Genomic DNA, 14,866 nt, shown 5'->3' with positions numbered 1-14,866 from the left:
TCAGATGTAGGAAACCTGTATTAAAATCATATTATTGCAAAAGATATTCTGAATTTGATGTAATGAAACATGATTGTAGATGACAGGAGACATTGTATTTGCATATCTATTTTGTTTTATAATTTGTAGGTCATTTACGATACAAATTAAAATAAAAATTACAGATTTAACCCAATCTCAGTTCAAATACTTTGAAATAGATTTTAAACACATCATATCATCATATTTTCTCCCTCTGTTTAGGCATTGCCAAATACTGCATCTTGACTGGACTTCCAGGAAGCCCTGTGGTCCTTCCCCTATGCCCCAAAGCAGGAGCAAGTTATACCTTGTGTCATTCCTGACAGATGTTTGTCTCTTGCTCTTAAAAATCTCAAGTGACAGTGACTCTACAACACCCCAAGGCACTCTGTTCTCATGTTATTCTACATTTGCTTGTGGAATTTTTCCTGCATGTCTAATCCAAGTGTCCCTTGCCACAGTTTAAAACCATTATTTCTTACCTACCCTCTCTGGAGATAGAGAATAGCTTAATAACTCTTTTTTTCCTTTCAATTGTCCTTTAGATACCTAAAGCTAGTTATCATATTCCTCTGCTTCAATGTATTGTTATCTAGCATCATTGCAAAATGAGGAAGCAATATTTTCTGGTAATATTTATGTAATTATTCCTCAAGGGAACAGTTTTTCTACTGCATCAGTTGTCAGTGCTATTTGCAATGGGATTATGTTAGAAGAAATTATAAACATGTTTATTTTTGTAATTCAGTGAGGACAAAGTAAAATAAATAAAATGGTCCAATGGGAACAATTTCAAGAGAGGGCACCCTTCAATTAATCTTTTGGGCTGCAGCTGGCTAAGAGTTTCTCTTTCAGTCAAGCAGTACTCCTTGTTTTACCCTGATTGCTGCTTGTTTAACAGTATGGGAAGGGCTCAAATCAAAATCTAAGGGCAGAGTTTTACATGTGAGTGTGGGGGGCCATGTGCATGTGCAGCAGGGGTTGTTCTGGAAATGCTTCTGAACATATTTATGGCCCCATGAGTACAAGTCCTGTCAAGTCCTTGTGTCACTGGGAAAGAACAGTATCTACAAGGACAATATTGGTTTCTACTGATTTTTGGTACCTGAAGCAACTTCTTTGCTTTCTCACAGTCAGAATTCCACTCATTTTGGCTTTCCTGGGCCACCTTTAGTGTTCTTTTGGCTTAAATTTTAGCTGTCATTTGGAATCTAAGGCCTTTCCTTTAAGCTAGCACTGTCAGCAGTACCCTTAGGAACTTGCACATATTTGCCCCCATTCTGTGCTGCCACCAGAAGAGTCTTTTTGTCCCACCATGTTACAGCTTTGACTACAATGCAGAAATCCTAGGTGAAACCAGAAAAAGCTTTGTATCACAATTTTCTTACTCTTCCTCCCACTGTATTTTTTAGGAGGAGTCCATTATGGTCACATCACATGTGCCTCCATTATTTTGGGTGTGGGACATCAACAGATCTCTTTCTGGTGAGGAGAGAGACTGTTATGAAGCATCTGTGAGTTCATGATGTGTGTGTTGATGGACAAGCAGCTCAATGTCTTGGCAAGGTGTGTTCACAATCACGTCCTGGGCTGCATCCAAGGCAGGTCAAGGGAGGTGATTCTGCCCCTCTGCTCTGTCTTTGCGAGACCCCACCTGGAAGTACTGCATCCAGCTCTGGGGATCCCAGCATAGGAAAGTCATGGGCCTGTTGGACCAAGTCCATAAAGAGCAATAAAAATGGTAAGAGGGCTGGAGCACCTCCTGTGAAGACAGGCTGAGAGTTGAGGCCGCCCTGCCTGAAAAAGGGAAGGGTCTGGGAGAAATTAGAGCATTCTTCTAATACATAAAGGGGCCTACAGGAAGGCTGGACAGAGAGGTTTTGCAAGGGCAAGCAGTGATAGGACAAGAGGGAATGCCTATAAAGCTAAATAAGATTAGATCAGATTTAAAAGGTTTATATCAGATATTGGGAAGAAATTCTTTACTGGGAGGGTGGTGAGGCACTGGAACAGGTTGCCCAGATAAACTGTGGATGTCTCATCCCTGGAAGTGTTCCAGTCCAGGCTTGATGGAGCTCTGAGCAACCTGGTCTAGTGGAAGATTCCCTATTCATGGCAGGAGGTTGGACCTATTTGATCTCTGTGGTTCCTTCCAACACAAACCATTCTATGATTCCTGTGCATTAACTTCTAATCTTAGAAATCTTTTTGCATTTGTCCATTTTTCTTCATGGAAAGATGTTGTAGCAGCTTTGAAGGCATCATTAGTGGCCACCAGAATGAAAAAGAGCATTAAACTGCATGATGATGTATTTTCTTTATTCTCAGTTTACTGCATTAGTTGTTTTAAAGACACTTTCCATCGAGAGCTCTGTATCAGTGCCTGTGTCTCAGAGCAGTGTGCAACTCAGCAAGCACTGCATTTCCACAACATTGCATGGTTCTTGGAGACAACCCCATTTTCTTAATGTAAATATCAGATGGAAATTATTTTCACCCTCTTTCCACCTATTGCTCAGAATGCAAGTGGTTATGGAACCTAGATTTCCATAGAGTCCCTGAAAACTGCTTTTGAAACCAAAACCAAATGTGTTGGTTTCTGTAAGAGTATAAAATAGTATCCTAACAAGATTTTATGGCTAATCTTCAGGGTAATTATGAAATTTATTTACCTCACTACAGTGTGTTTGAAATTGTATTTAGAGATTCATGTGGTGTTTATTTAGTTCCAGCAACAATTTAGTTTTCCACACAGCAGCAAGTCATACTCATAAAAATAAGACTCATTTCAAAGTATTGCCAGTGCACCAAATAAAATTTACAAACTTGGAGGTGTGTTTATAGTCTGAATGTTTCTTTTTTCTCTTAATCTAACCAAATGAAAAACACTTTCAGTAATATATATGTAGTTCTCAGTTTAAAACATATATATCTCAAAGAAAATAAAGACCTTTCTCAAGCCTCCTCTGTTTTGCTAAGGACCAAAAGAAATAATAGTTTATTGCCAGATTATCTTTTGATTGTCTTTGTAAGAGGCAAATATTTGACACAGGAAAGTCAAAATTGTAGTACCCTTATTTGCCTATTAGGCTGGCACTCATCTAGACATAGAGTTTGTGTCCTCATTATCAGCTAGTGTATTTTTCTTCCAGAAGTGCTGCATTTTATGGCAGCAGCTTAGGAAAAGCAAGTGGTTCATTAATCCACACTAAAATTGAAGGTCACTGCTATAAGACTTTGAGATTCATTTGAGGTCAGCTGAAGTTCAAACATATATCTGAAACACAATAGTAAAAGCAAACTGTTGCAGTGGTCTATAAAAACCCATTACTCAGAACTTCATCTTCTCAGGTCTTTTGCTACAATATTTTGGATACTGAAGTAGGAAACTAAAGAGTGAGTGTAGTTTACAGAAGACAGCTGCTTTCTTCCCTAAGAAATAAAATGAGGAAATAATGGCATATACATAAAAATTTGGTGGTTTTATTTTTCTTGAATGTAGAGGTCTAAATTAATAATGCAGTTGTCCAAATTAACAAACAGAAAGAAAAAAGAAGCATGTTATATTTAGCTATGCCATTAGCTGATTTAGAGCATCTCAATCCCACGTTTCCTTGGAATAAAGCAGAATCTATGGGTCAAATCTCTGTGAGCATAACCAGAACTTTTCTCTATTATACATATTTATGTACTTACATATACACTGTGCATATTTGGTACTTATGTATATTGCCTGTTAACCAGCCAGATTTTTTTTTCTGTGATGAGCCACATCATTGTTTCACAATGAAAATCACATTTGATTAAAATATCTTTTGTGAAGCATGCAGCATCTGTTACTTCTGCTCTCTGTCTCAAAATTCCCATGGAGTCTGCTGTAGTTGCTCATTAGACCTCCCAAAGCTACATTTAATGTAAAACAGCTCCATTAAATATCACTCATCTTTTGGAAATGAATCTAATATACAATCCATGTGCAATGCATGGCTGAATCTCAAGTAATAACTCCTTCCATGCACAACAATAAGCCTTACTGTAATTATTTTCTTTTTACAATACACTGAATTTAACACCATATTATACTCATGCAACTCATATTCATGTTAGCAATAACAAAATCCATACCTGGATTCATGTAGATAATGGCTCACTGTAGAGGGCAGATGCCTGAAAATGAGAAGAATCAGACTTCATTTCAAGTCAGCCTCTGAATTTTTTATAGTCAGGCTAGTCATTAATATCTATGCTGTAATTGTGTAAAATGCAAAAGAGGGAAAATGATGTCTAATGCCTCTGTGAAAATGGTTTTTATTTTTATTTTACTAGACGTATTATTGCTACTGTTCTTCAAGGAGTCAACCTATCCCATGGGATTCCCATGTGGAGGAGTTTCAAAGAACATAGAACATGAATGACAAATTTTAAGAGTCCCAGACAGAAGGTAAGTTAAATCTTCAAAGCTTTCAATCTTGGACCATATTAGGCATGGGCATTGAAAGCACAAAACGCTCTTCTCTATGATCACAAAAGACATAGGTCAATGGGATATAGATATTTCGTCACAAAGATCTGTAAATGAAGAGGACAGTACACCATTTTGAGTGCTTGATCATTTCTAGAGGATTTGATGGTTACTTGGCTCCTGAGTTTCACTGACCTCAAGCAAGTTACCACTTAAATACCTGCAAATAACTGGTACCATCCCCTGAGCAAGAATCCTGTACAGAAAAAAACATAAATATCCAGGTCACGCCTCCCACTCTTAATAAAAACAAACAAACAAACAAATATATAAATATACAAAAATCAGGAAGGAAAACCAAGAAAATTGCATGAAAAATAGAATAATGAAATTTCAAATATCATTATATGAAAGTTTAAATGAAGTTGAGCAACTCAGCAACATGCCTCAGCACTGGACATCCAGTAGCTGAAGGATCTGAGCAAAATTAGTTCCTAGTAACTCTGGTGGCTTTAAACTTCTTTTTATTTACTTTTCTGCTTATCTCTACAAAAATTGAAAGGAAATAAAGAACTATGCCTCAAAATTGTTTTTCTTCTTCTTAATCACTAGGCTTTTACCTAGTACATGTGTACAAGTCCTAGAGAAATCAGAGCAGAAGAATGCAGTGACATGCGGAATGATGGAGCCTCTTTATTGCAAATGTTAAAGACTGAATAGTCAAACTATAAACAGACTATAAAGAGGCCCCAGAGCTCTTTGTTTACAAAAAAAAGATTTTTTTTTTAAGTTCATATCTGATACTGGACCTGCCAAGGGAATGCTGGTTGCGTTTAAGGGTTTCATGTTGTTCCTTCACTTATAATTTTTAAGATGCTGTGTAATGATATGCTTATCCAGATGAGAAAATATTTGATGGTTTTATTTGGTAAAGAATATGGGCATAATATTGTGTTAAATGTAGAGATATTTTTGGTAAGCAAAAGCATAGACTTTCCAAGACCCATACAAGACAATTAATAACAACAAAAACAAACCCAAAAAAACCCAAAAACAAAACCAAAAAATTGCCAGTTCTGTAAATATGACTAAACTTGATTTTTATTTTCTGCTCAGAAATTGTTCATATACATACTCTGCCAGCCAGGATCATGGGGCAATTAATTCCAAATATTAGCAATTTAAATGAAGGAGGGGATTTTTATTCATTTTAAAGTTTCCAACCTTCCTGAGAAAATCACAGAATTTCCTATCCTGTACCAGCTATGTTTAATAATACTGTTTAGAAAAGCATGAAGTTATTTAGCCTTTCCACTCTGTTTAGTTTTTCCCACCATTTTGAGAAACATCTGTATTAGTGGTATTAAAAACATACTTTTATAAAATTGTCTCTTTATTCTCTTTCCACATTCTTAATATTACTGAAAGTAAGAGAACTGCAGAAAATATCTTTAGCCTTAAGGCTGGAGCACTGATAAAATTGATGTCTATGAAAACCTTTGAGACTCTTGTCATTTATTTCAGCAGACTGTTCAAAGCACTGTATCCAGAAGGATCTGTGTATCTCTGAGTGACAATCCTTGTCACAACAAGGTTACAGCAGATAACTGCCTGCAATTCTCATTTGCAATGAGTAAAAGAGGCAAGATTTGTCATTCGGACTTTTTCATCCATCTTTACAGAAGGTACTAATAGCAAGAAGGGTTATCATAAACATACAAAACACCCATACATTGCTGCAGCTGCACAAATTAATATCTGTATTAAATTCCCCTGCATTTTCATTGTGAGATCATCAGTCTCAATAAAAATAAATTTCATGTAACTACATTGTAGGAAAGGACATTTTTCAATAGTTAATTGAAATTTAATTATTAATTATGATGAGAATATTTTGTAATTCATTTCATGGAAAACAAGCTACTTTTGAGTGGGGGAATTAATGGAGCTGCATTTCCAACATATTTGTGATTTTCCTCTCATTTAAAGGAAATAAATATCTCAGGTCACCTTCTGATGCTTGTTGTCACCTTTTCTCAGCTTCATACCAGGATTCTTTGCTTCCTCTTCTGTTCCTTATTTATCTTTCCCTGAGTTGTACTGAGACTGGGTTAGAATTATTCACAGTGGGTAGGCATGAGGCTTTTAATCAGCTAGCTGATATCTGAATGAAAAGAACTTTTTCCTTATTTTCTGCCTCTCAGGAGATCAGGAACAGAATCCCAATGAGACCTCACCCCTTTTGTCAGATGTGATTGAAATTGGCTAATATATATAGAAAGATATTATAAAAGGACAGGTAAAATGGTCGCAGACAGTGAAACAGAATTCTCACGATCACTCTTTCCACCCCAAACACAGAGAAGGGGCATCAGGCACAAAACTGCCCTCTGTGTTGGCTCACAGTGACTGAGATCATGGGACAAACACTCTGTCTCATCTAACAGGCTGCAGAGCTGCTGCAGAGTTAATGCCCTTCAGCACAGCAATATTGTAGCTGACGTGTGACAGTTGCATACACACTGCTGCATCTCAAGGCTAAGCTTGGGAAATTTGATTGGTACTGGAACATGGGGAGTATTTTTTTGAAACTGGACTCTGTAAAGAACAGTGTAGAGTTATTATGGTGCACAGCACCACCAGTATTGCTATCAAATACAGGACTCCACCTACAAACCAAGCAACTGAGCAAGGGGTGATCCTCCTCCAGCAGGGTCTTCCTCACAGTTTACTGTGTGGGTCTCTTACCAGGAATTTGCCAGTACAAAGTAAATCTTAGAAAATTCCAGTTTCCTCTAATTTTCTTTAATATAGGAAATAACAAACATATCAGTCTCCTCCTTTTCTGTTCACCATGCTTTGGCAGTCACAGGAAAGGCACACATGCTACAGGCAAGCTGCACTTTTCATGCTGTGTAGATTAGAAGTTCAGGCAGTGAAATGTTAACCATTTTCTCAAAAATTATTAGAAAGGGATAATTTTGTTTTCTCTTGGTATGTCTCCCTGTGTTTTGGCAATCCTTCTTCTTTAAAAGGCTAGTCTTGGAATTTAGGGCAGCAATCAAGATGACCTTTCAGTAAAGGGTATGGAAAGCGTTAGTATCTGAACTTCAGCCACATTAATACATTTCTTTACAGTTTTGAAGCTCACATATGAATCTCCCAAGACAGAAAATTAAGAAATCCATCATAAGTATCACAGAAAATTTTAAGTCAAACCTAAAGAGCTGTAGCTCCAATTAAACAGCAAGTAAACACTGATGACTCAGACTGGTTTTCTCACAGCAATAAATAATAAAAAAGTGCCAATAAAAGGGAGATGGCTTATTTTTGAGAACCTTGATCTACTGCTTAAGAAGTGATATGGTCATGTGCTTTCCCTGCATCATTCATGTCCCCTCCCTGTCACAGACATTCTGTAGGACCTTATATGGATTATAAACCAGTCTGAACATATCACTAGTATTTCTTTGTTTTAAATGAATGCTGCAAGTGTAAGTCTATCAAAAATGACTGGAGTGCCTATAGACCAGGATTGAGAAGCAGGTGTAGACCTGTGCTGAAATGGAATAATCAAAAAGATATGAATATTTTTACCTCTCTTGAGTCTTACTTGTCAATGGTGACTGTCCCTGGATGCCATCAGTTTTGGTGGAAAGCTACTGCCAGGTAAATAAAGTGACATTTTTAGATGGGTGGAAAATGTAATCTACCAGAGAGGTAAAAATGTCTGGCTTAATGTGTGCTACTGCAGATTCTAAAAATCATTTTGGGAATTATTTCCTTTTTTTACTAAAGGTGGGAAGAAAGCTCAGGACAAACAAGCAGGGAAAAGGACCAATCTTCCCACGACTGCTGGCAAGCACCAAGATTCCATAGTTGCACTGAGCAGTCTCACCTGGGATCCCTGCCCACTGCCCACAGGCCCTGGGAATCATTTAAGCGCTGGACTGCTCCACCTTCCCTTCTGGAGACGTGGTGAAGGTGAGTTTGGCTTTAGCTCTGACTCTTTCCTAGATGGACTTCAGGCTTACCCACTTTTTCCTTTGGGCCTGCCATGTACCTTTGTCCTCTGTGCTGCTCCTGAGGCTGTCAATGGACTTGTCTTTTGGCACTCACCTTGGATGCTGCATGCTCTGGCAAGTGGAAGTCCAGCCTGTGCCAATGCTGCCCTCAGTGCCAAGGTCTTCTGCTCCCAGCTCCATGGAGCAGTCCTGGTCCCTGGCACAGAAGCCCTCCTGTGTATGCTGAACAGGTGTTTCACCCAAGGTAGAGAGGATGAGCTTGGTTATGGAAGATTTAACATCACTGCTTTTGTAGAAAATCTTGTAGAAGTCCTTGTAGAAAATCTTTTCTAATTGACTTTTTCTATAAGAATCAATTTTTTTCATTTCAACACTAATTTCTAAGTAGGTTATTTTGTTTTGTTTTGTTTTTTGGGGTTTTTTTGAGGTTTTGGGTTTTTTTTTTGCGAGAAGCTTAAATGGTAACTGTATACAATGTATACAGTCACCATTTTATAGTTGCTAAAGTAGCAACTATAAAAATATGTGTGGAACTCTTCACTTCCAAATACGTTAAAGACCTTTACAAGTCCTGATAATTTCATGCAAATGACTCTCCTACTACTTTCAAACGGCCAGGTTAGTTCTCTGACATAACTGATTAAAATAAGTGTAATGGCAACTTTACCAGCTGCACCTAGGCTTTTTAATGCCTATTTTACAGCTGTCACTAACTTGTGTCAGTGTTGTTTTCGTCAGTAATGTATCAAATTGAAGTTTTCAGGGAACAGCTTGTAGAGTAAACCAAAAAACATTTATTTTATTTATGTCTCTCAGATTTTAAGAAACTTTCTCACTATCCTAGAAAGAGTAATGCAATCTAAAAATTAATAAATATTTTCATGCATCTTTATATTGAGAAGGTACACTGTACACTCTTTCAGCAATCAAGTCTTCTATAGAACTAATTTATTAAGCTGTCTGCAAATCAACAAGTTTTTCTGTCTCATAGCCTGTAAAAACATTAAAGGATCCAACTGCAAAGCAGAGAGCAACTTCACAGGTCTCAGTTTGACTCAGTCAAACAGATGGTGTTCCCCAAGCTATGGTACTGGGGCCAGTCCTGTTTAATATCTTTATTGATGATTGGAATGAGAGGACTGAGCCCCTCCAGTCAGTTTTCAGGTGACAAGTTGAGAAGGAGTGTTGATCTGCTGGAGGGCAGGAAGGCTCCACAGAGGGATTGGCAAGCTGTATTGAGGGGCCCAAGCGAAATGCCAGGTCCTGCACTTGAGTCTCAACAACCACTACAGGCTGGGGGAAGAGCAGCTGGAAAGCTGCAGAGCAGAAAAGGATGTAGGGGTGCTGGTTGACAGCAGCTGAACATGAGCCAGCCTGTGCCCAGGTGGCCAAGAAGGCCAGTGGCATCCTGGCCTGGATCAGCAATGGTGTGGCCAGCAGGACCAGGGCAGTGACTGTCCCTCTGTACTAGGCACTGGTGATGCTGCACCTCAAATCCCATGTTCAGTTTTTGGGCCCCTCAATACAAGGAAGACACTGAGGAGCTGGAGTGTGTCCAGAGAAGAGCAACAGAGCTGGGGAAGGGTCTGGAGTACAAATCCTATGAGAGAGAGCTGAGGGACCTGGTAGTATTAGGACATTTCTTGAAGTGTGGAACATGAGGAAGCACAGGAAGATAGAAAGGCATGTTCCATGCTGGCCCATGTCATTCCCAGTAGTTAGAAGATCCTATGTCCCTGCCTAAGTTGATGCAAAGGTTTACCCACATCCTTACAAATCAGGCCATGAAACTGTTCTCCAGAATTGACTTGATTTGTTTTTCCCCTCTGAGGCTTCAAATTACAAAATCTTGAAATTTAATCCTTTAAAAAGATTAATTTCAACAAAACCATGGAGCTTAAGATGGGGATGGATGGATTTTTCTCCCCAGGCAATTACAGTGCAAATAAGAGGCAGAACTCTTACAACTTGCCTGGGAGGAAATCATCTTTGGGTTCAGATCAAGCTGCAAATAACTTTGGAGACAGCAAAGGACAAACTGAAACCACAGGTTATACTGAGAAATTATTTTATTTAGCACAATTTGTTACATGATATGTGCTGTTGGATACACTGATGTATAAAGTGTCAGTGTTTGAGACACTTGGGAGGTGCAAATGGAGAGGAAGATTTCACAAAGGCCATAAATCACAGTTTTCATCATATTTTGCTTATGTATTTTATTCTCTAGATATACTCATGCATAGCAGGATAAGGTAAATTTTTAAAATTTCAATTTTATGCCAAAATAGCCATCCGTAGATATCCATATGGTGAATCCATATTAGTAATTGTAGAATTGGGAGAATAACTCTGTGCAGAGTTTTTGATATTTAAAAGGATGGATAAGCACAATTTAACTATCTACATGACACAAGAGGCATTCTGCTTCAAATAAATCACGAAAATAGTAACAAGATTTTTATATTGTGCACTGCTTTGCACTGAAAAATATTAAAGAAAATTTTCTAAAAAAATGTTGGATATAGTCAAGTGTATGCATCCAAGGGACAGAGCTATACAAATTAATTCATCAGACTACCATGCAGGCATTCATTCTTTAAAAATATTAAGAAAGGTACCTAGATCATGATGCCAAATTAGTCTGAAATTCAAGAAAGAGTCCTGCTTCTTTAAGGAGTAGCAAACACCATATTAACCAAAACTAGGCAAATTTGCTACTGTGGGTGTAGCAGAAAATGTAGGAGATAATGGAAATCCTGTTAGAGAACTGGTTAAACCTCCCCAGCTCTGACTCAACCAGGCAGCAATTAGGATGTGTAGCAAAGAGGATATGTAAATTGTGCACTCTTGTCTGCTGAAGTGGTAATCATGTTCCAGCTGGGTGCAGATGAAGTGCAGAGTCATGTTTCAAATTCCAAGGGAAAAAAAAAAAAGTAGTTTAAAACACTCCCTTAATTTCCTTTAACCATTTGCTTTTGTCACAACTTTCTGCTAGTCTTGTGTACCTCATTCTAAGTTGGTCTATACATTATATATGAAGCCTGTGTGTTTATCAGGAGGCTTTGAATTCCAGAGGGCAGTAGTGCCTAAATGTGAAGTGAATGCTTTAGGTACTTTTTTTAGTGCACTCTCTTGAGGGTTCTGTTAAGATAAGACTTAACCTCTACTATGCCCTAAGTAATTTACTCCACAGGACATATATTCTCTGAAGAATTCAGCCCAAAACCACAGCAAGAACTAATTAAATTTCAGTCTCATCTACTAAGAAATGTCTCTCTGGCATATCTGTAAAAAATTTTCCTAGGTTTTGGTTTAGGATGAAGTTTAACTTTCAGACTAGGTTGGCATATTTTTTCCATGTGGTGTTCAACTGTGATATTTGCTACGTTTTGCATTAACTTGGATCAATGAAATATATATTTTGGGAAGCAGCATACTGGAGGTGGAGTCATTTGCCTGGAAGGTGGCCAGTCTACAAAAGAAGACCTTTATCTTTCTACATTTTCACTGGTGAATGCTGCTGCAGCATTTTATGTGAACAGCCTACACATTACTTTTTCTCTTCGTTCTGGAAAGTATCTAATAATGAAGCCTACATGAGGTCTGTCTCATAATTATAGCTGTCACCACAGTCTTCCCTATTCCCTGGATATTTTAGATCATAATCTGCAAAGCCAAAAGTATCTTAAAGGCTCAAAGCCACTGAAGTGAAAGCACTTAGTACCTACCAAATATCAAGGTTTCTGAAGTTAAAAAAAATAGCTAATCTCAGGGTAAAGACAAAATAATAACTGAATCATGGAACACCATACTACTCTAGTTGAGCACTTACAAAAGTGTGACAGATAGCTGATACCTCCAGTTAAAATAATTTTTAAAAAGTTATTTATCTTAGCAAATGAAACTCTTTTATGTAGGAGAAGTCCTGGATATTTTGACTCAGAAATTTTTGTCTCAGATAATTTATAAATTCTCAGTAGAAATAGAGTTATGTTTCAGATTAAAATAGTTTCTCAATCATTACTATTAGCTGTTTTTTTCTTGGTAGTGAGAAAAACATGTAGCAAATAAAAATTAAAAATATCTGCCCCAGAGATTAGTCTTGACTGGCAACAGAAATGTGGATAGACACAGATGATTGGGAAGAGTATTCTACAAAGCAATTTGGGTTTTTTAGTGGATATGATATTCTTGTTTACTACACATTTATATCAAAGTATAAATAATCTTTGTATTTATATCAAGAAAATGTCCTCTCTGTATCGGCTTTTACCTAAGTGTCTTTACTAAGTCAGACCAGTCTGAACATTGCTCCCTGTAACTTTTAACCTCTGCTCTTCCCTAATCTACTCTAAACAAAATCACTTAGAGCTGAATAGAGGATTTATGTACACCTTCATATTATGCTAATATGTAGCATATTTTCATCAGACAAGCTCTCATTCTGTAGCCACAGGCTTTGGAGCTAAAAGCAAGTCAGTGCCTTCTGGCCTGGGGAGGTACATGTTTGTCAGAACCCTTGAGAGCAGTGAGCTGGGGTGATGGGGGATGAAACTTGCCCTGGAGCACAGGAAGCTGTTGTTGAGAGCTTGGCAGGGCATCAAGAGTGTTTTGGGGGGCTTCAAATGGCCAATGCTCTTCTGTGCTGGGTGGGAGCATGAAATGTAAACCTTATCTAGGTGCAAAGCTTCCATGCCATATGGGCTTAGACAAGTTCCAGTGAAGCACTGCTAGCACTATAATTTCCACATGAATATGGCCAGAATGTTTAGGTATTGATAGATAAGGAAAGTTATGTGCTCAGAACACACACTGCAATAAATGTGTTGAAACATCTTGTGGCCATTTAATTAATTATCCAGTATCTAGAAATAACTAGACTATCCTGTGATTGAAAGGGGAAAAGGAGGTGAGGCTGGTGCTAAAATACAATAACATTTAACCAGCTTCTTCTTGTATTCTCTGAAGCTAATGAAAAAGCTTCTAGCTTGTATATAGGGTTAGGTTTTTTAAAGTAAAAGAAAACAACAGAAATGTTCTTTGGATATTTTAGTAATTGTCATCCCTCTTTTAAGGTAAACATGTAGTAGCCAACAGACATCATTTTGCCATTTTTAAGGGATGCAGGATTCCTTTAATTATTAATAATAATAATTTATATAATTTTTATGTTATTTTTTTTCTTTTAAAGCATTGCTAGATGTACTTTATAATTGTAGTCTTAACTACTTCAGGCCCACCACATCATTTAATATGATGCTTCTTTCTCATTTGTTTCACCATTTTTGTGTGTTTTTTTAAGAAAGCATATTGTGATTTGCATGTACAAATCCTTTAATATATGTAAAAATTGCAGGCCAGGAAGATTTTAATGTTTTAGCTCAATTCAGTGTTAGCAGTGTTCATTTGAAAATCGGATTTCAGGGACTACTAGGAAGCTCCAAACAGTTTAATGAAACCTGATCATGTTGGATTATTTTTTTTCTTGGTGAGTATATATTGATATGAGAAACATTATCACCATAAGAAAGATCAATTGATGTGTACACATTTTATTACTAACAGGAAAATATTGATGTAGTTATTTAAACTAGGGATAATAAAATAGATTTCATGAAGAAACTAAAGCAAGTCATGGCTTGTTTTACTTTGTTGCTAGGCTTCCCCTAATGAAGAGTAGACTTCCTAATGTATAACACTTAAAAAACATATTTAAAAAAACCCTTCCTGATCTTGTGAAAGTTGTAAAAAATTCCATTAATTTCTTATTCCTTTGAAGATATAGTCCTATTCTTCACAAGAAAGCAAATAAACAAATTTGTCTAAAATTTGGACAATATTAATGATTGCTTTAGTATTGACCTCAGGAAGAACATGACTGAGCACCCCCGAAAAAGGAGGTGGTGTTACAGGGTGGCTTCAGTGAAGGAGTTCTTTTGGGTTTAAGCCAACAGTTGTTGGAAAATATTCTTCCAATATCTAGGGAAAAATCAGCATAGATCACATTGAACTGTAATGTACAGTATGTGCAAAAAATAATACCAAGGACTAAGAGTGCATTGGCTATGCTGAAATTTTTTCCTTCAGAGCACAGTAGCCATTAATTTGACAGGAGTGGCTTGCAAGGTGTTTTTTTTTTACCAGATTTTAGAGAACAGATGTGTGTAGCATTAAGCATTCGTATTTGACAACCTTCAAAGTTAAAGGAGTAAATGTGCATGAAAAAGGAACCACCTCTTCCCATTTCTTTCCACTTAGACACATATTTTCCAGTTTGGTACACAGTAGGAGATGAGAAAGGTGACATCTGCAATGTAGCTTCTTGCACAGCTGGATTCTGCAGAGATCTCTTCAC

At 37.4% G+C, this 14,866-nt stretch overlaps 1 long non-coding RNA gene across 1 annotated transcript in view; it reads left to right on the top strand.

The window, feature by feature from the left end:
- LOC110475431 (uncharacterized) overlaps window positions 1-14,866 on the top strand; it is a 61,577-nt gene that overhangs the window by 35,607 nt on the left and 11,104 nt on the right. The window contains exons 2-3 of the long non-coding RNA XR_002466272.4: window positions 4,348-4,462; window positions 8,282-8,467. This is a non-coding gene — a long non-coding RNA (uncharacterized LOC110475431). The remainder of the gene's footprint in view (window positions 1-4,347; window positions 4,463-8,281; window positions 8,468-14,866) is intronic.

The sequence above is a fragment of the Lonchura striata genome, chromosome 4, assembly GCF_050655825.1.
Source record: "Lonchura striata isolate lonStrDom1 chromosome 4, ASM5065582v1, whole genome shotgun sequence".
In the NCBI taxonomy this organism is placed as follows: domain Eukaryota; kingdom Metazoa; phylum Chordata; class Aves; order Passeriformes; family Estrildidae; genus Lonchura; species Lonchura striata.
Note: the sequence above shows the minus strand (reverse complement) of the source record. Positions and strands in the feature narration are given on the sequence as shown.